General features: G+C 38.9%; 1 pseudogene; it reads left to right on the top strand.

Moving 5' to 3' along the window:
* Positions 1-2,529: 2,529 nt before the first annotated feature.
* Positions 2,530-17,472, top strand: LOC127754329 (disease resistance protein RGA2-like; annotated as a pseudogene).
* Positions 17,473-21,779: the final 4,307 nt, after the last annotated feature.

Raw genomic sequence — 21,779 nt, 5'->3', positions numbered from 1 at the left:
TGCCAGTCGAAAAAGAAATTAAATGAAAATGAGCTCTCGCTTGAGACAGCTTGACGACACGTCATGTCATATTAGACCTTGACCTGAGCAACTAGCTAGGTTGCATCTTCTCTCTCTATACTGGGCTGTGTTCTTTTTCCATCTTTCCCAACTCACTTCACACGTTTTCTACGCGCATATTTTTCAAACTGCTAAACGGTATATTTTTTAAAAAAGTTTTCTATATGAAAGTTGCTTTAAAAAAATCTCATTAATCCATTTTTCGAGTTTTTTTAGCTAATACTTAATTAATTACACTATAATCGCGTGCTTTGTTTTCCGTGTCAGGAGGCAGAACCTTCCCTCCCGAACTTCGGTGCTCTGGGTTCCTAACCAGTCTCTATCGTTTTCCGCGCGCACGCTTTCCAAGTTACTAAACGGTGCGTTTTTTGCGAAAAATTCTATACGAAAATTGCTTAAAAAATCAAATTAATTCATTTTTTTAAAAAATAGCTAATACTTAATTAATCACACGCTAATGAACTGTTCCGTTTTCCGTGCGGAGGAGATGGGTTCCCAAGCCCAAGTTACACAGCCTAATACTCCCTCTGTATTTTAATATATGAAGTCGATGACTTTTTATCAACATCTAACCATTCGCCTTATTAAAGAAATTTTGTAATTATTATTTATTTTATTATGACTTGATTTATCATCAAATATTTTTAAGCATGACATAAATATTTTTATATTTGCACAAAAACTTTAAATAAGACGAATTATCAAACATTGGTTAAAAAGTCAACAGCGTCATACATTAAAATACGGAGGGAGTATTAGATTTGACGTAATCTAGCAATACGAATATGAGTAGGGATCTATTGAGATTCGTAGTAGTATATTTGATCTTGTACAAAATTACTATATTTTGAAATAGAGAGAGTATTTGACATGTACTGTGCCCTTGTTTAGTTCCAAACTTTTTCTTCCAACTTCCAACATTTTCATCACATCAAAACTTTCCTATACACATAAACTTCCAACTTTTCTATCACATCGTTCCAATTTTAACTAAACATTCAATTTTGACGTGAACTAGAAACAGCCATTTTGCGTGTTTGGCATCCCGATCCCTATTTTGCGTGTTCTCTCAGGGTACGACTGCAATATTTACTCGTCAACGTTCGCATTTCTGTGGCAGTGTTTACATGCATCTGCTTGGCCACTCCTTGCACGGTATATCACTCACTGAGAATCACACAAATAAAAGATCGTTAGTCAGAATCATAGTTCAGATTTTCTTGAAAAAACTACAAACAAAAAAAGAGAACAATTAAGTTTCTAGCTCCGATGAACAGTTACAGTAATATTCAATGGATTCGTTTCAAAAGCACTGGTCGCAAGGCTGGTGTGGGGAGTTCTTGATGAAGATTCATATGTGGATAGATTGCTTGATGAACGTACTGTGTTGAGTTTTATGGTATAAGCAATTTTATCATTCAACTTTTGATACCTCCAGGTATCACATTTTACCTATACAATTTTGATACCTCGAGGTAACAAGTATATCGAGGTACCAAATTTTACATTAAAAAGTATCTCAAGGTATCGAAAATTTATGGTACCTCAAGATACCAAATATTGAATGGTAAAATTACACTTTATGGTATAGTCATTGGTTTCTTTGTTGTGAGGTACTCTAGTTTATTGCAAGTTTGTTTTTATCAGGTCTCTGTTGAGATGGGTAGCCAGGAAGTCTCAGCGGCAAAGTTGCAGGTCTAAGAGCAAGTTTAATACTACCTCCGTCCCAAAATAAGTGCAGCCGTGGATATCTGTAGCCAACGTTTGACCGTCTGTCTTATTTGAAAAATTTATGAAAAATTTGAAAAAATATTTAGTCACACATAAAGTACTATTCATGTTTTATCATTTAATAGCAATAAAAATACTAATCATAAAAATTTTTCAAATAAGACGAGCGGTCAAACGTTGAACATGAATAATGCAAAACTGCACTTATTTTGGGACGGAGGGAGTAGTATAGCCCACTATTGGCTCCAATTCATATATAGCCAATTTATACAATAGTTGCTTACTATACTATTAATATATGGTCCTACCTGTCATACACACATTGCGTCTTTGAGTCCGTGTTACAGCTGGCTACAAATTTGTAGCCCGTTGCTCTTCTCTCTCATCTTTTATCTCATTAAAATATATTTGTAGCTGGCTAATAGTTTGCTATTATATCTGCTCTAAAGAGAATTTTTACGGTGTTTGGCTTAATATATGTTGTAAGAGCTGGTTGTCCAGCATGTGTGTGTGTGTGTTTTCGTTCCTTGCTTTCTTCAAAAAGCCGGAAAATTTTAATGTAAACCAACTTTACCTTACATATATGAACCGTAACAAGCACAATAGAGAATGTGACAATATACTCCAAGTTTAAGGGGCCATGGTTAATTTCTGACATTCGACGCAGGAGACGTTGCCGTTGATAATTACCGCACGAAGCACGGTAGGATGGATACGCACCAAATTAAGTCCCACAACAGCGAAATCTTCACGCGCCAGTCTCCTGTGATATCTACCACACAAATATATGCTACTGCCATCCTTACAGGAAGATGAAATTTCGTGAGACTTGTGATATCATATCACACGCAACCTAGTGCATTTGTGATATCTCTTGCTGGTCCAAACAACCTCGCAGAGTACTCGTGAGCTGCCATGGCGGAAGTCGGGGCCATGCTTACCTCTGCCGTCCTCAAGATGGTGGGTGAGAAGATTGGTTCTGCCATTGGTGGCCGGATCAAGCTGCAGTGGGACTTCAACTACGATCTCAAGGACATGAAGATGACACTGGAGACCATCGAGGTGTTTCTTAAGGACGCCGAGAGGCGATCCATAAGGGAGGAATCGGTGCGGCTGTGGCTGAGGCGACTCAAGAACGTCATGTACAACATCTCTGACATGATAGATGGGTTTGAAGCCGAAACCACGCGTAAGGTATATATGTCTTGCCTGACTTCAATAAACCAAGTGTACTACATGGGTCTTAATTACTCTTCTTGAGTTGATCTTAAATTTTGCAAAAAAAAGTTTTAAGTTCGGTTATAATACAGATTTTCTTGTGATGTAAAACTCCTCCAGGGATTAAAAAAATTATCTACATGTTCTACACGTTTCAGTTTATGAATCTTTTTGCTTCTTTTTAATGCGCTGGCAATTAATTACAACAAAAAATATGCAGAGAAAAATTATGTTTCCCAATCTTGCAATTTGTGCCAAGATAAAAACTGCCAAAGAGATGAAGAGGATGAGAGGGGAACTAGAGAAAATCACCAAACAACACAGAGACTTCTCTTTCGCGTCAGAGAATAGCTCAAACATACAAGAAGTAGTTTCTAGTGATAGGAAAACATCATCGAAGGTGGAAGAAACAGCCATCATTGGAAGGATTCAAGAGAAGCAGAAAATATTAGATTGTTTATCAAATAAGATCTTGACACAAGATTTCATTATCCTTGCGATATATGGAATGGGAGGTATTGGCAAGACAACCTTATCACAATTAGTTATGAATGATAAAAAATTTAAAGAGTTCTCTCCAGTGTGGGTCTATGTGTCTCAGGTATTTGACTTGGACAAAATTGAGAGCTCCATAATTTCACAACTCTCCAAAAGGGAGCCCAATATGACTGATTTGGAGATGGTACCTCCTAATATGAATATCATCATGGTTTTGGATGACCTTTGGGAGAATGATGGCTTCAAATTAGATAGCTTGAAGCTTAAGCTAAAGGTCGGGAACAGAGCCAAGGTGATCATTTTAGTTACCACACGTGATAAAACTATTGCTATGAGATTTTCTAATGTTGAACCCTACAAGCTAGAGCCATTGACAGATGACATGTGCTGGAAAATAATAAAACAAAAAAGTGCCTTCGAAGGTAGAGGTGATAGAGAATGCTTGGAACATATAGGAAAGGAGATTGCAAGGAAGTGTGGAGGTGTGGCATTAGCAGCTCAATCCCTTGGGGTACATTTTACATTCCAAAAGGGCTGATGAATGGGAATCTATAAGAGATAGCAATATTTGGAATGAATCTACATCGGAAGATACATCTTCACCGCACCATATGCTTGCATCTTTGACGTTAAGTTATCTCACAATGAAGCCATGCTTGAAGATTTGTTTTGGCTATTGTGCAATGTTTCCGAAAGGCCAAAGGATAGTTAAGGATGATTTAATTTGTCAATGGATTTGCCTTGATTTGATCGAGACATCTAAGGTATACTCCTCTAAGCAACTTGGTGAGATATATGTTAATCAACTCTTGGGAATGTCATTTCTTCAACATCCGGAGTCGGTAAGTTACCTCATACTCCTACAAATGGATAGTTCTATTATCTTCACCTTAATTTATGGAGTGATTTTATGGTGATTAGAGTAAGTACAATATAGTGGTCTTATAGGATGTTTACAACACGTTTTTGCAGATGGAAAGGAGAGAGACAAGAAAATAAGAGTTGACTCTCATATGAGAGATAGCTTTACATATTCTCAAAGAGAGAAAGAGGGAGAGGTTAAATAGAAAGAGAGAAGAGGGTAAAATTAGAGATAACCTTTGCACTAACTAAACCATTGTAATTGGTAGCTCTAGTATTAGCGGGTTGAAGGTTAAATAGAAATTACACACATTCTTGATAGCCTAGGGATGAATACTGTTAGTTCTAAGGTTCAGGGTTTTCCTATGAAGTCAGGGATTGTAAAATACACTAATTTAAAACATAAAAACAACCAATTAATTATATGTATATAATTGAAATTGTATATAAACATGAAAAATATCCCTTTTAAAACAATGAAGGTGAAAAAGTTTTCACCTCCATCCGTTTCATCGTAGATGCACACATCCAAATATACCCAAATAACTATTCGTCAATAGTTTACATATAATAAACAATATTCTATATAAATAGTTATAAGTCTGTACTACCCCACTTATTCACCATTGACTTTCCAAACCATTCAACCCCCACGGTCAACTAGAGTACTTTTCACTTATTTAACTAGATGAATACTCCGCCGCGTTGCTACGAAAAATTAAGTTACATAATGTGTACAAATAAAATGTAATTTTATTATCAAAACTAAAACAAATTGATATAATTTTGAGCTTAAAAATAATTGAGATTGTATGCTTTTATGAGAGAAGAAAGAAGAGACGATTTAGACCATAGATCTATCATCCAAAGGCTAGAAATAATTGGGGTGATGTGGCTTAATGAGAGAAGAGAGAAATATCATTAACTACACTTAGTGGGGATGAACTATATAAGTATTGGATACCTTTGTGGTAGTTGAGGAAAAGATATCGTTCGCTTTGCCCTTTAGTCTAAATCGGAGTATCTTTCATCAACATGGCGAAAATGTAGAAGTCCAACTAGAAAGAATAATCTTCTAGTTCGTCTTCTAATAATCAAGTGAAAGGAACCAATGTGCTGCTAACCTCGGGGAGGCTAATGCACACATGTGCAACAGGGGAATATGTCGCACACCATCTGCATGCACCCTCCTACTTAGCACTATTGTGATTAGTGCTAAGCACTTTTGTGATTTTTTAATAAAAATTAAAATAGTTGAGATGAAATTTTTAAAATTTAGGTTGAACGTTTTGAAAAGTTGAATGAAATGTTTCGTATTTGAGTTTAAAAATTGGGTAGAGGTTTTTGAAATTTTAAGTTGAAAGTCTCACATTGGAGTTAAAAGTTATAGAATTTTCTTGAAAGTTTTAAATTTGGAGTACAAAGTTTCCAAAAGGTTTAATTGAAAGTTACAATTGTAAATTAAAAATTTCATGATTTGAGTTGAATGCTTTCAAAAAATGTGCGTAGTGCTTTTTAATATATTAATTTGAAAGTTTTACATCTTTATTTAAAACTTCATTATTTCAATTGAAAGTTTCAAATTTTTAGTAAAAACTTTACTAGAATTAAGTTTCAAATAGAACTTCCTCCTGAAAATGTGTATTGTAAATTTTACACAAACTTGAAAGTAACAAATTCACTTACAAATTGTAAAAAAACATAGTTCTATCAGAAAGTTTCAAATGAAAAAATTATATAAACTTCCAATCTCTTTCAAATCACTTATCACAAAAAATTGGAAAAGGAAAAGATTGCATACCCAGGATTGCCCACTTCCAGCCCATTAGGTCTTTATTGGCTAGACAAATCATCTGTGTATGAGAGCTCTCCGGCAATCATATTTGGATTCATGTGTTGCAGGCTCGCATCAATTAGGAGTTCGCTAGAAAAAACAATTAAATTTATTCCTTCTTATGCTTCAACTCAAATTTGAAAGAAAAACAAATGTAAACTTTATACTGAAATTTAAAACTTTGAACTGAAAATTTTAAAAATTCAATTCAACTTTCAAACTCTTCACTGAAATTTCAAAATTTTCAACTCAGAATTCTAAAAGTAACTCCCCAAAATTTCAAACTTTCATTTAGAATTTTAGAAACTACACAAATTCGGAAACTTGCATTTCAAAGATTCGAAACTTTCAACTCTAAACTTAAAACATTCAAGTCCTATTTAAAAACTTTTAGATCATTGTTATTTTTTTTTAACTTTCAACTCAAATTATGAAACTTTTCATTCAAATTTGAATCATTCAACTCAAAATTTAAAATTTCTATATCATATTTTAAAACTTTTAACTCAATTTTTTAATTATTTTACCGTAGAAAACAATGCTTAGAGCTATGTGTTACTCCCTCCATTCCAAATTGATCTACATATTTCATAGGTACACTAAGACCAAGAAAAACTAATAACTCTCTCATACTATATTTTCTCTAGCAACAAACTCAATGCATGCACCATCCCCACTATTTTCTAGCCAATAGTAAATCAAGATATTGCACGTGGGTTATAAATACTTGTGTGCATGGATGCATGCATCAATGTCCATTTACTTCAATGCACAAATAACGAATAGACTTAATGAATAAACACAAATATGTAGATCATTTAGGAATAACCTAAAAAAATATGTAGATCAATTTAGAATGGAGGGAGTATGATTTAGTGCCAACGTTGGCGGTCGTAGCGTGAGTATCTCAGCTACCCAATGCAGTTACGCTCACTAACTTCAACCTTTATACCTATTTGGGTCTACAAAGGCCCATAGGCCTAGGGAACGCTCGAGTGAAGGCGTATAATGCCCTTGCTCGCCCGCACGCTTGTGGCACAATCAATGCACCGATGCTGCTTCACCAAATAGGTTTTCTAGCTAGCCTCTGATCTCTAAGAGCAGGTACAATGGCAGATTATTAGCCAGCTATAAACATATTTTAATGAGATAAAAGATGAGAGAGAAGAGCAGCGGGCTACAGATCTGTAGCCAGCTGCAGCACGGACTCCAAGATGCAATGTGTGTATAATAGTGGGACCATATACTAATAGTATAGTAAGCAACTATTGTATGAATTGGCTATGAGATTAGCTATAGATGAATTGGAGCTAGTAGTTGGCTATACTATTAACCTTGCTCTAAGAGCAAATTTAATAGTATAGCCAACTACCGGCACCAAATCATCTATAGCTAATCTAATAGTCCATTCATACAATAGTTAACTATGAAAATATAATAAACCATTAATACTCGGTCCCACCTCTCATACACATATAACTTCTTAGAGCTCGTATTGTAGCTGGCTACAAATCTGTAGCCCGCTTTTTTCTCTTTTCTCTCTTTTTTTTCTCAATATGTGGTTATAGCTGGCTTATAGCCTGCTATTGTACCTGCTGTCTAGTGTGGACTATCGCAACCCTGTAGTTTCGTATGTCCAATAATATAGTTCATCTCGCATTTGTGAATGTTCCATGACTGCAGAACCAGAATAAACCGCCAACCTGTCCATCATTACCGACACTAAAACTACTATGAATCGGTAGTGATATATCACTTGCAAAAACCAATAGAGATACTCAAGTATCTTTTCAGTTCTCGCTATAAACGGTACTAATTTATCACTATCTGTTGTGAAAAGACAAAAATGCGGGCATCAGATATGGAGGGGGTACCGTCAAAGGATTAATCGAAATGCGGACAATAAATCAGAATTTGTTGGAAATTTAAGGTTTCGGCAAACATATGTACATGGCTTGACTTTTTCCGGCGGTTGGACTTTTTGGAAAACATATATGAAAAATACGGTGATGAGCACAAATGTATTTAGACCAGACCTTCATTGACCAAGTTCAAAATTTTGTTAGAAACAAGATATTTGCCCCGATCCAACAAAAAGTATCTCGAGGTACCAGTACCTCACGGTACCAAATCGTTGGATCTAGCTAGGCAGGATCGACATTGTTAGATCCAACGATCAGAAACGATTTAATACCATGAGATCACTACTAGAAAAGGCATTTTTGCAGACGGCCAAAACTCATTTTTGCAGGCGAGAGAGAGGTCCGCCTGCACCACAACGACTGCGAAAAGTCGGGGCAACGGCCCGCTTGCGAAAATGGAAGGAACGAACAAAAAAAAACTGCGCCGGGAGCCGCCGCCGCCGCCGAGGGCCTCCCCCCTCCCTCCACCGGCCAGATCTGGGAGGGAGGGGGGAGGGGAGCTGCCGCCGCCGCACCGTCGCCGCTCCACGCCGTTGCCGCCGCCGCCCGGACAGCGCCGGTGCCGCCGCCACCGGCCTCCCCCGTCCCTTCTCCGGCCAGATCTGGGAGAGAGGAAGGAGGGAAGCCGCTGCCCGGACCGCGCCGCCGCTGCCGGCCTCCCCCCTCCCTCCTCCGGCCAGATCTGGGAGGGATGGAGGGAGGGAGGGGAGCCGCCGCCGCCACCTGGACTTCGGCCGCGCCTCCTCGCCGCTACCGCCGGGAGCCGCCGCCGCCTCCGGCCAGGGAGAGGGGAGGGGAGAGGAGAGGAGGAGATGTAACTATAACACCCTGCCTCCAAAATCCGCATTAGTCCGCTCTACACGTTGAGCGGACCCACGTTCGCATGGTATCCCGCTTACACTTTCATCCTCGCTTCGTGTAAAAGGGTTAACCCGGGGATACCATGGTTGGAGCACCAAGGCTTATAAACAGGCCCTCACCCACCTAAACTTCCAAGGTGGTACTAAACCACCACTACACATCCACTTATGGGCCACATGGGCCAAACACACACTACTAGGCTTCAAACAGGATGGGGTGTTACATTCACCCTCCTAAGGGCTGACGCTCCGGCAGCTCACTGTTTACACGGCAGAGGCCCAGAACCCCCTCCGGTGCAAACCATGGCCCAAAGCACATGCATCATACAACGAAGGTTTATGCTCTGATAACAACTGTAATACCTTGCCTCCAAAATCTGCATTATTAGTCCGCTCTACATGTTGAGCGGACCCACGTTCGCATGGTATCCCACTTACACTTTCGTCCTCGTTTTGTGTAAAAGGGTAAACCCGGGGATATCATGGTTGGAGCACCAAGGCTTATAAGCAGGCCCTCACCCACTTAAACTTCCAAGGTGGTACTAAACCACCACTACACATCCACTTCTGGGCCACATGGGCCAAACACACACTACTAGGCTTCAAACGGGCTGGGGTGTTACATTCACACCCCCCCCCCCCCTTAAGGGGGGACGCCCCGGCAGCTCACCGTTTACACGGCAGAGGCCCAGAACCCCCTCCGGTGTAGACCATGGCCCAAAGCACATGCATCATACAGCGAAGGTTTATGCTCTGATACCAACTGTAACACCTTGCCTCCAAAATCCGCATTAGTCCGCTCTACACGTTGAGCGGACCTACGTTCGCATGGTATCCCGCTTACACTTTCGTCCTCGCTTCGTGTAAAAGGGTTAACATGGGGATACCATGGTTGGAGCACCAAGGCTTATAAGCAGGCCCTCACCCACCTAAACTTCCAAGGTGGTACTAAACCACCACTACACATCCACTTCTGGGCCACATGGGCCAAACACACACTACTAGGCTTCAAACGGGCTGGGGTGTTACAGGAGATTTGAGGGGAGGGGAGGGGCCGGTGAGGAGAGCTGGAGAGGTGAGGGGAGGGGAGAGGAGGAGAGGTGAGGGGACTTTTAGGCCCGCAAGTCTATTTATATTAAGTCTATTTTTACAGGCGCACCACTTAATCGGCGCTAGCGAAAATTATTTTCACAGGCACCGCTTAAGTGGTCCGCCTTTTCACAGGCGGACATTAAATTTCACCCCGATTTATATTTTTGTAGGCGGTCATTTGTCTCTAAGGGTCATGTCCATCTGTGAAAATAAGACCCCAACATTGGGAAAATTGGTTTTTCTAGTAGTGGATACCGGTATCTTGAGATACTTTTTGTTGGACCGGAGCAAATCTCATAGTTGGCTAAAGGACATTCTGATCTCAATTTACGGAAAAAAAGATGATTGGTTTTCATACTCAGAAGTCAGAATGCTTCGTTGATATTTGTTGATTTTAATAAATGTAATTATTTGATTATTTGTGTAATTTTAAGATTTTTCTAGTATACTACATAACACTGCTAAGTACGCATTTGGTTGCAGATCGCCCGAGTGCATCAAGAGAATGTTACATTATTCACCATGCACGACCTGGTGCATGATCTTGCAAGCTCGGTCATGGTGGATGAAATTCTTGTTTCCAGCAAACAAGACAACAATGGTGAAAGCAACTACCGATATGCATTACTCAGTGACAGCACCAAGCCATTGCATTCATTCACCAAATTTCCTGCGAAGATGAGAGCTCTACGTTTTGTTGACTGCTCCAAAACTGGACTTCATTATGATGCATTTTCAGGTGCAAAGTACTACCTGCGTGTATTGGATTTAAGCGATTGCTTTCTACAGAAGTTGCCAGATTCTATCGGTCAATTAAGGCAGCTGAGGTATCTTAGTGCTCCTGGGTTGCAAGATACAATGATTCCTGATTGTATAACTAAACTCTCAGAATTAATATATTTCAATCTCCATGGATCTTCAGCACTATGTTCACTACCAGAGTCAATTGGAGAAATGGACAGTCTGATGCATCTTGATATATCAGGTTGTTCAGGAATACAAAGAGTACCACAATCATTTGGGAAGCTAAAATTGTCGTATCTGGATTTGTCAAATTGCTCCAGCCTTAAGGGTCTATCAGAATTCTTGGAGAACCTCACCAAACTGCAACATTTGAACTTATCATACTGTGAATCTGTAGAGAAACTAGGGAATTTGGGTAGCCTGACAGAACTGCAGTATTTTCACTTCTCAACAAGCTCATGTTCTCCAGGGTTGTCGCAAACAGATATTTGTGCCTTCACCAAACTCGAGTATTTGCACCTATCAACAGAGTTCACAGATATCAAAATCAAAAGGCTTCCTGATGCTATGGGCAGCTTCATTAAACTGGAGTATTTGGACTTATCTGGATGGAGAGAACTTGAAGAATTGCCAAAATCATGGGGGAGTCTTAAAAACTTGATACATCTTGATTTATCAAAATGTTTTAAGATCAAGGGTGTACCAGAAGCCTTGAGTAGCCTGAGGAAACTCCAATATTTGAATTTATCAGATTGCTGCTGTGATGAAAGTGACAGATTGCAGCTCCGCGGGCTCGAGAAAGTGGTGGGCAAGCTCACTGAACTCCGGTATTTGTATTTATCAAAATTCCTAAATATTTTATTGGCTGCATTTCAAGGAGAACCTATTGCGAAAACGGTGGATGTGTTTTATAACATGTTTGCATCTATCAGCTCCCTTTCCCATCTACAGGAGCTGGACTTGTCTAATAATGACTCTATAACATTTCTTCCCGAAAGTATCGGAAACCTGAATATCCTGCATACGCTTAACTTGTCGAGCTGCTCACGTCTAGTTCAGCTTCCAAGAGCTATGCACGACATGGATAATCTGAAACATCTAAATGTTTCAGGTTGTTGTTTTCTGGACAAGTCCATAATACCTAAGCTCAGCGGTATTTCATTTTCATTACCACAATTTGCTGTCTAAACTTGCAATGGTGAATCTAGTAGCAATCTGGTTATGCTTCAGAAATTAGATAGTACTACTACTCCTGAACTGGAGATTAGTAAATTAGAAAATGTGATCACTGTGGAAGAGGCACAGAGAGTAAGATTGAAGGAGAAAAAAATAATATCAGACTTGACACTTTGCTGGACAAGAGATGTGAGGAGATTTGTGGAGGATCGGGACTTGTTGGGAGAGCTAGAACCACCAAGAGATTTGCAGAAGTTTAAGCTACAAGGTTACAACAGTGTAGCCTTTCCAGACTGGCTGATGAACATTGCTCCACATCATTTCCCTTCGCTTAACACGATTTATCTAGTGGATTTGCCCAAGTGCACCTGCCTGCCATCGCTCGGCCACCTGCCATATCTGAAAACTCTATCACTTGAAGGAATGAATGGCATTACCAAGATTGACGGGGAGTTCTGTGGTAGAGCAGGGGCATTTAGCTCACTGAGTAGATTTTCCATATCCAATATGGAAAGTCTGGAGGAGTGGCAGACGATGTACTCCTGTAGTGAGGGGGAAGGTGTGAGCGAGTTTATGTTCCCTATTCTGAAGATGTTGATAATACGTCACTGCCCTAAGTTGAGCCTCAAACCTTGCCCCCCCAGATAAAGTTGTTAACTTGGAGATCGAGTCCAGCGACAATGTGATGTCATCATGGCCGACAGGAGCCTGTGCTTCAGCTTCCAGTTCTGTTTCAGTAAAAATCATGGTCGTCAAATCATGCAAGTTGCCGTTGCATCAGTGCAGGATGCTTCATCAGCTGGCTCCTCAGAGCTCTTTAGTCATCGATTCATTCAGTGATGTGGGCAGCTCCTCACCGGAGATCGCTCAAGCCCTATCCTCACTCAAAAAACTCACCCTGAAAGGAAATGACAACATGCTAGAACTGCCAAATTGGATGGGCGAGCTCACATATCTTGAATCTTTGGAGATAATAGGTAGGAGGTGCCTGGAGCTGAAGGCATCGCGGGAAGTCATGAGGCATCTCACTTCTTTAACCTCGTTGACTCTGCGTGAATGTGAAAGTATCGTATCTCTACCTGAGTGGTTGGGAGATCTCTCCTCAGTTCGTAACCTGAAAATCGTAAAGTGCCTAAGCCTGAACAATCTGCAAGGAATCATGGATGGGCACCTCTCGTCTCTCGAGAAGCTAGAGGTGGTATCCTGCAAAAGCATTTCAGCACTGCCAAAAAGATTGGGTGAGGTCACCTCTCTCAAGAAACTTTATATCCATAACTGTAGCGCTATCAAGTCTTTGCCATATAGCATACACAAACTGACCAATTTAAAAACTCTACGAGTTACCGCCTGCCCTGAACTGAAGAAATGGTGTGAATCGGAGGAAAACAAGACCAAGTTCCCTCATGTGCTTATCGAGCATGTTTACGTCGGTTGGAATTAATTATTGGAATAGTGTAAGTTTATTGTCACATTTTTTTTTATTTTTGTGACAACAGTTTATACATATATCCAAATAGTTTTTTTGGATAGTAATAATTAATCATTTTGCTGGGCAGAATCACATAACCCTCGCATTGCGACGAGAAATCAAATCTATCTATTATATACTAAAAGTCCATTAAACTTTGTAAAAATGCTCTTAAGCTGTCACGTGACTTTCTACAAACGCTCCTAAACTGACAATTGGCAATCTAATAAACCGGTGGACCCACTATTTTTAATATTAGATTTATCTTTATTATTAGAAATGAATATATCTCCAAACAAAACAAACGCATGTATGTATCCTCCTGCCGTACATATACACATGTTTTCCCCCTCTCTGGTATGTACGTGAGTAATTCCTTCCCCAATCCTCCTTTTTCAACGCTCCCTCATATTTAATAGCTAACAACCTCATATAGAAACTTAAGTGATCATAATTTTTAATTACTAAATAATACGATAAAACCACAACGATACCCACAAATCAAAACATTAAGGAAAAAGTCCGTTTTACTCCCCTCAAGTATGACCCTGGAGCAAATAACCCCCTAACCTTTAATTTGGTTTACTTAACCCCCTAGGTTCTTAAAACCGGATCACTATTCACCTTTCTAATCTAATACAAACCGCTTTGCTGATGTGGCACATGGATTAGGTGGTTTTGCTTACTAGGTTGGATCTAACGTGGAGAAAGAGAACCTGGGAGATTAATCACACGTCGTATTCTCCTCCATGCGTTGGACTCTTCTCCCTCACAAGTCCTCTCATCATCTCCTCTCTCCCTTCCGACGGCGGAGAATCCAGGTGATGATCGTCGCAGATAGGCGGTGCTGATCCGTGAGATCGCAGCCCCGTGGTGCGTCCCTCCCCCTCCCTCCCTTCCTCCCTCCCTCCTCCCCACTCGATCTTGGCATGCTTTAGGTTTAGGGTTGTTCTAGAAGGGGATAATAAGTGCGTGTGGCAGTTGGTTGATGAAATTTTTTTGGTTGATTTCGTTGGTGGTAGGGCACTACTGAGGGTTAGGTTGTTGCTATCCCTTGTTGTTTTTTTTTCTTGCGAGCTCATTATCCATCGTCAGATGCCGGCGCTCGGCGTGTGCGTCTTGAAGCCGTCGCGAGCGATGGCACATGCACCGCAGGCATCATACCTAGTGGAAATGCTGAAATGGAGCAAATCATTGCCATCGACGATGTAGCATGGGTGGCAGCCGACGCCCGGCGAGGGTGGCTCACTTCATAAGTTGTTGTTCATCAGCTATCTCACTTCATATTGTATAAGGGACTGTTTTTTGGTTGATTTTTATTTTATCTTGGGATGAGTTGTTTAGGATTTGGTAGATAATTGCTGCTTGATTAATGTTTCATTTTTTAAGATAAGTTTACTGATGATCTCATTGTTGCCATGTTAGGTGTAATGGATAATTTGGATGTACTTTGTATCCGGTTTCACTTTGGTGGGGAATTTGATTATGATGGATATTCTGTGGTTTATAATGGTGGTCAAACTGAGATGTCATACATAGAGAGGGACAAGGTGGCATTGCCAGAGATCAGAGGATACCTTGGAGACCATGTTTCACTAAGTGAAGAAGATGAAGTGATTTTCCATTGGTTATTTCCGGGTGCTGAACTAAACAATGGCCTGAAAGCACTATCAGATGATAAGGAATGCTTATATATGGCTCAATGCATAATCATGGGTGATGTAGCTGAAATATATGCTGAAATACTCAAGCACAACGAAGATGATAATGTTGTGCTTAGCAATGGGGTCAGTGATGACAGTGATGTTGAAGATGACATTGAGGAAGAATATGACAGTCATAGTGATGCTGAAGATTCTAGTGAAACAGATGGTATTGCTGAAGATGATGAGGAGAGATCTGAAGATGATGAGGAAGCACAAGAAAATAGAGAGCATGCCAACAAGGTTAAGAAGAATCCATGTGCCACTATTACTGTAACCAGTGACAACGTTGTTCTTGTCTGACCCATCAAATAAATAAGATGATAAGGGACTGGATGATGACACTGATACACCATTTCTGGACTCAAGTGAAGAAGCCTCTTATGATGATGCAGAAGATGGTGAAGCAATAAGAAGGAAGAGTAGATTTCCAAAGTATGATAGCAATGCACACACACCTAAGTTTGAAATAGGCATGACATTTGCAGGAAGAGCAAAGTTTAAGGAAGCAGTAATCAAGTATGGTCTTGTAATCAAAAAGCATATCAGATTCCCCAAGGATGAAGCTAAGAAGATCAGAGCTAGATATTCATGGAAAGATTGTCCATGGTTCATATTTGCCTCAAATGGAACAAACTGTGATTGGTTTCAGGTGAAAACCTTCAATGATGTGCACAATTGCCCTAAGAGAAGAGATAACAGATTGGTTACTAGCCGAAGAATTGCTGATAAGTACGAGCACATCATCAAGTCTAATCCGTCATGGAAACTGCAAAGTTTGAAGAAGACAGTGAGGCTGGATATGTTTGCTGATGTGTCCATCTCGAAAGTTAAGAGAGCTAAGGGTATTGTCATGAGAAGGATTTATGATGCATGCAGAGGTGAGTACTCTAAAGTGTTTGAGTACCAAGCAGAAACTCTTAGGAGTAATCCTGGTAGCACGGTGGCTATTTGTTTGGATCATGAATACAATTGGCCGGTTTTCCAGAGAATGTATGTATGTTTTGATGCTTGCAAGAAAGGTTTTTTAGCTGGATGCAGAAAAGTTATAGGACTAGATGGTTGTTTTTTCAAAGGTGCTTGCAATGGTGAGCTGCTATGTGCATTAGGAAGAGACCCCAACAACAAAATGTATCCAATAGCATGGGCAGTAGTCGAGAAAGAGACAAAAGACAGTTGGAGTTGGTTTATTGGACTACTTCAAAAAGATCTGAATATTGATCCTCATGGAGCTGGTTGGGTTATTATTTTTGATCAACAAAAGGTAATGCATCCTTGATATCTACTTATTTTTATATGATCAACAAAAATACATGAATATTGATCCTCATGTGTTTCATTTACCAATGTAGGGACTTGTAAGTGCAGTTGAGGAATTTTTGCCACAAATTGAGCACAGGATGTGCACTAGACACATCTATGCTAATTGGAGGAAGAAGTATAGGGATCAAGCATTCCAGAAGCCATTTTGGAAGTGTGCCAAGGCATCTTGTAGACCATTTTTCAACTTTTGTAGAGCCAAACTTGCACAGCTAACTCCTGCTGGTGCCAAGGACATGATGAGCACTGAACCTATGCACTGGAGTAGAGCTTGGTTTAGGATAGGGTCCAATTGTGATAGTGTAGACAACAATATGTGTGAGAGCTTCAATAATTGGATAATTGACATCAGGGCACATCCAATCATATCTATGTTTGAGGGCATAAGGACCAAGGTTTATGTGAGGATACAACAGAACAGGAGCAAAGCAAAAGGATGGATAGGTAGGATATGTCCAAATATCTTGAAGAAGTTGAACAAATACATTGACTTATCTGGAAACTGTGAAGCCATTTGGAATGGAAAAGATGGATTTGAGGTCACTGATAAGGATAAGAGATACACAGTTGACCTTGAGAAGAGAACATGTTCCTGTAGGTATTGGCAATTGGCAGGTATTCCTTGTGCACATGCTATAACTGCATTATTTGTGAGCTCAAAGCAACCTGAAGATTACATGGCAGGTTGCTACAGTGTTGAGGTGTATAACAAAATATATGACCATTGCATGATGCCAATGGAGGGTATGATGCAGTGGCCAATTACTGGTCATCCAAAGCCAGGACCACTAGGTTATGTCAAGATGCCAGGAAGGCCACGGAAAGAGAGGAGGAGGGATCCATTGGAAGCAAAAAAAGGGAAGAAGTTATCCAAAACTGGCACTAAAGGAAGATGTAGCCAGTGCAAGCAAACTACCCATAACATTAGAACATGTCCGATGAAAGGAAATTCAGGAAAAAAGATATCAGTACAAGAGAGAGCAAGAGAGGCAAGTAATTACATGCTACATATATAAGTGGTTGAGTATTGACATATGTGATTCTGATCTCTACTTTGAATGCAGGTTCAGGAATGTAGCAGGCCGCAGAAAAGGTTTAGGCCATCTGTAGCTGCAGGAACTTCGCAGCAAAAAGTTCATGTAAGTTGCAACTACATTGCAGACTATATTCCATCACAATAAAGGTGTCCAAAATATATTATCTTTTTTTTCATGTAAGGTGCAGACTGATTTGCCATCCCAGAGCAGCAGCTTGTCAATAACAAAGAAGGGACAAACGATGAAAGTTGCAAGAACAAACACAACAAAGAAGTGAAGATTTGGTTGCATATGGCGTGTTGTTTTTATGGAATACTTTACATATTTTTCAATAAAGTACTTGTCAAATATTTGGTGGAAATGGTAGGTGTAATGTAAGGTGGATTGAGTTTAAGTTATTGAATCTGGTTAGGGTGAACAAATTTTGGTATTACCTTTCAGTCTAACTTGTTATAAATAGTCTGAATGTCAACTCGTTAATTTAGCATGTAGGCTGGTGTGCTTCCTTGCTCCTGCTACCTTGCTGCTATCTTCCAGTAGTCTCAAAACTGACACATGAAAAATCCTCACGTCATCACTTTCCACGTCAAGTGCAAATTTCCTTGTAGCCTCACCTGGCAAGTAAAACCTGGCTACAAGTGAAAATTCTCCACGTTGGATCCAACCTAGTAAGCAAAACCACCTAATCCATGTGCCACATCAGCAAAACGGTTTGTATTAAATTAGAAAGGTGAATAGTGATCCGGTTTTGGGAACCTAGGGGGTTAAGTAAACCAAATTAAAGGTTAGGGGGTTATTTGCTCCAGGGTCATACTTGAGGGGAGTAAAACGGACTTTTTCCAAACATTAAATAGGCTTTCAACATGCGTGCTGCTTACTTTAATTTGGTTATCCAAACAGGCTAACCTGTAATCAGCTAGGGACTATCAATGCAATTAGCATTAGGTCTTCAACAAATGCAGGTGTGCACTATTTTTTTTTTCCTGCTAAGCTCTACCCCAAATGTATCTTTTACTCGCTAAACAACAAGCATCCTAAATAATCAACAAATTTGCGAACGCATCTAAATTAGATCGATGGTGTCTTTAAAAAACTATAGATTCGACCATGGTAAATTTCTACATAAAAGAATAATTTCTAGGGACCAGACTCCTACACTTTGCATGTTGTCCTAATTACCATTTAAAAAAATTATATACTAAATGTCCATTAACCATTCTACAACGCTCCTATACTATCACATGGTACACCTATAAACACTCCTAAACTATCACGTGGTATTATAGTAAATCAGTGAACCCTCAACTTTCAACTATTAGATTTATTCTTTTTTTAAAAAAAAAACCACAACCCACATCCCTCTCCTCTCTTCCACCGGCACAACTCACCTCTCCCCACTGGCCCACCCTTCCCACCACCCCACGCATATACGTATATGTACATACACTACCTCCATCTCCAATAATCCTTTCTCTCAACTTCCTATTTTCTAACTAACAGTTTTAATTCTAAAAGTTATTATGAAGAAGAAATATCTAACCATCAATTTTAAATTAACTTGGTGGGCTTATAATATCATCAATTTTTATTTAAATTGGTGGACCTATAATTTAACAATTGGATTGAAACATATAGATAATTCAAATCAATGAACTCATTAAATCTACCTCTATAAAAACAAAATCTCCTCACCAAATATCAATGAAACATTAAAAAATATGCTCTATAGCGCTATTAAGTCATCACGTATACATTTTAAAAGTTTGAAAAAATAGAATTCAAAGAAAAAAATAAAACATCTATCTGTCAGTTTTCACAACCCATTATTTTTAACATCTTCTTTCTCTTTATAAAAAATCTTAGGCCACATATATATCATCTCTTAAAGATTTTTAGAATGAGAAAACAACATGTTCTCACTTACATTATTTCGAAAGATTAGAAAAATAATGTCCCCTCCACCTCCCTCTCCAATCACAGGATGCGCATAACACTATTACACTACCAACCCTGTCCCATCTCTGGATCGAGTTCTATGCTATTCGTTCCTCTCTAGTCTCCTCCCTATTTTCAGCTACTAAAATAAAGAGAGAAAAATATATTGAAAAGACCATAATTTTAAGCTACACATATAATTTTCTAAAATAATTGTTGCTTTATTTATAATTAAAGCAACAATTCAAGATTCATGTGCCTATGTTTTGTTATATCAAAATATGACATTTGGGTACATTCCACCGTGCACTTTGCAGGTTATCCAAATAGTGATGGAATACTAAAAAACATTATCAATATATATTTCGTTATTATAAATCAATCTAGATATATGCATAGCTAAACCAAATCAATATTATCCAAAAAAATATATATAAATTCATGTTCCAAACAATTTTTTTTAATGATGCACAACATCCCTCCCTTTTTACATGTTATTCGAATTTCCATTAAAAACTATGAAATAACTCAACAACATAAGTTGCACCATCATATATTATTTTGCAACCTACATAACTAAATTAGACATTCAGTTCACAAAAAATAGCTCAAACACAAATATTCCAAGCGACTACATAGAAAACAATTCGTAGGGATAATCATCCGAATTGCCATAAAAGAATAAAATAATTCAACAAACACTGATTATATGTACATTGTTTTGCAAATAGAGCATAGTTAAATTAGATATACGATATATAAGAAAAAGAACTATCTCAAATCTGATTGTATAAAAATTGGTGCCTTTACTTAGATAAAAGAATCCAATTAATTCATGATATTTTTTTGCAATTAATATGCTCAAATAATCCAAACAAGCAAAATGATCTTCTGCCTAAGTGTTTTAAACTTTATTTAAGTCGATTAGATGGTTGCTTTTTAGTATAAAGCCGCCACCTGTTATGCCACAAATACTCTTAGGCCTTTTAAACCGATGAATCCATTATTTTCATCCGTTAGATCTATCTCATCTTAAAAAACAAACATGTATTCATGATACATCATGTTAAAAAAAATATATCATGCAACTATATTTCTTTATCCAAGTGTATTCACGCTAGGTTGCCTAGAGCCTCCCACATACTCTACACGGAATGTTCAAATATGAATTTCTTTTAAACTACACAATTATATTAGACTATATAAACCCATGCATTTAGGAGAGCCTCATATCACACCTAATTCATCCGTCAATAAACAATAATAACCTATATTCAATAAAAAAACACCTTACTTTGACATGCCACATAATTTGGTATTCTAACATAAAATAAGACTACCTTCTTTTTAATTAGATATTGAAGATTATAAATAATTATTTGTAGGGATTAATTAAATATGATTTATATAAAGCCAACTAATAGCTAGATTAGAAAATTATAAAAGCAATACTGATGAAAACAATTTATGGAGAAATTGTATATATCATATGTTCAAACATAGCCTACGACACATGTCCGGGCGAATGCGCGGGCTACCTTCCTAGTTGTGGTAATAAGCAACTTATTTTGCCAAACTCAGTATCATAGTGTTCTCCTGCCAAGGTTATTATTTCACTAGAAGCTTCTGTTGCAACAAAATAAAAGATGATACAAATAGTTAGGATATATGGGTGTTATGGTTGAATAACTTCAAATAACTATATCAATGACACTTTGTCTGATTAAAAAATTAAAATAAAAACAAGAATTTCTTCATTCTCTAGGTACTTTTGAAGTTTAGATTTTTAAAAAATGAGCGAGAAATGCCTAGTGGTCTACTGAGTGCAGCCGCCACATCAAGCGGACTGCAGAGTGGCCGCTGCCGTGTGCCGCCACACGCCGGGGGACTTGGGGAGCATGGTGCACTTGACATGGCGACGGGAGTGGAGCTCAACGCTTCTCCCTCCAAGCACTTCTCCTCAACGCTGAGGAGGTAACGACAAGCTAGATCGAACAGACGAAAGAAAATGGAAGTAATAAGAAATAGGGTCCTAGAGCATCCAAATATCTGGGCATATGGGAAGGAATGATACGAAAGAAGCAAGCAAGCAGCAGCTGATGGATAATCTCGTTGAGCATCTGCAGCAAAGCCCCTAAACACAGACCTCAAACAACTTTGGGAGCTTGAAACTAAAAAATAAAGTCCAACAAGGCCCTTACTTAAGGCCCCAAAGTAGGAAGGCTCTCAAATTCCCTCCCACAGCCCCTAGACCTGGGGGCTCTATCCTCAGCCCCTATCCAGTTTTCTTTGGTGCGAGGGGATGTTTCCACGACGCGTG

Source organism: Oryza glaberrima, chromosome 11 (assembly GCF_000147395.1).
Source record: "Oryza glaberrima chromosome 11, OglaRS2, whole genome shotgun sequence".
Taxonomy (NCBI): domain Eukaryota; kingdom Viridiplantae; phylum Streptophyta; class Magnoliopsida; order Poales; family Poaceae; genus Oryza; species Oryza glaberrima.
This window is presented reverse-complemented; position numbering and strand designations above follow the sequence as displayed.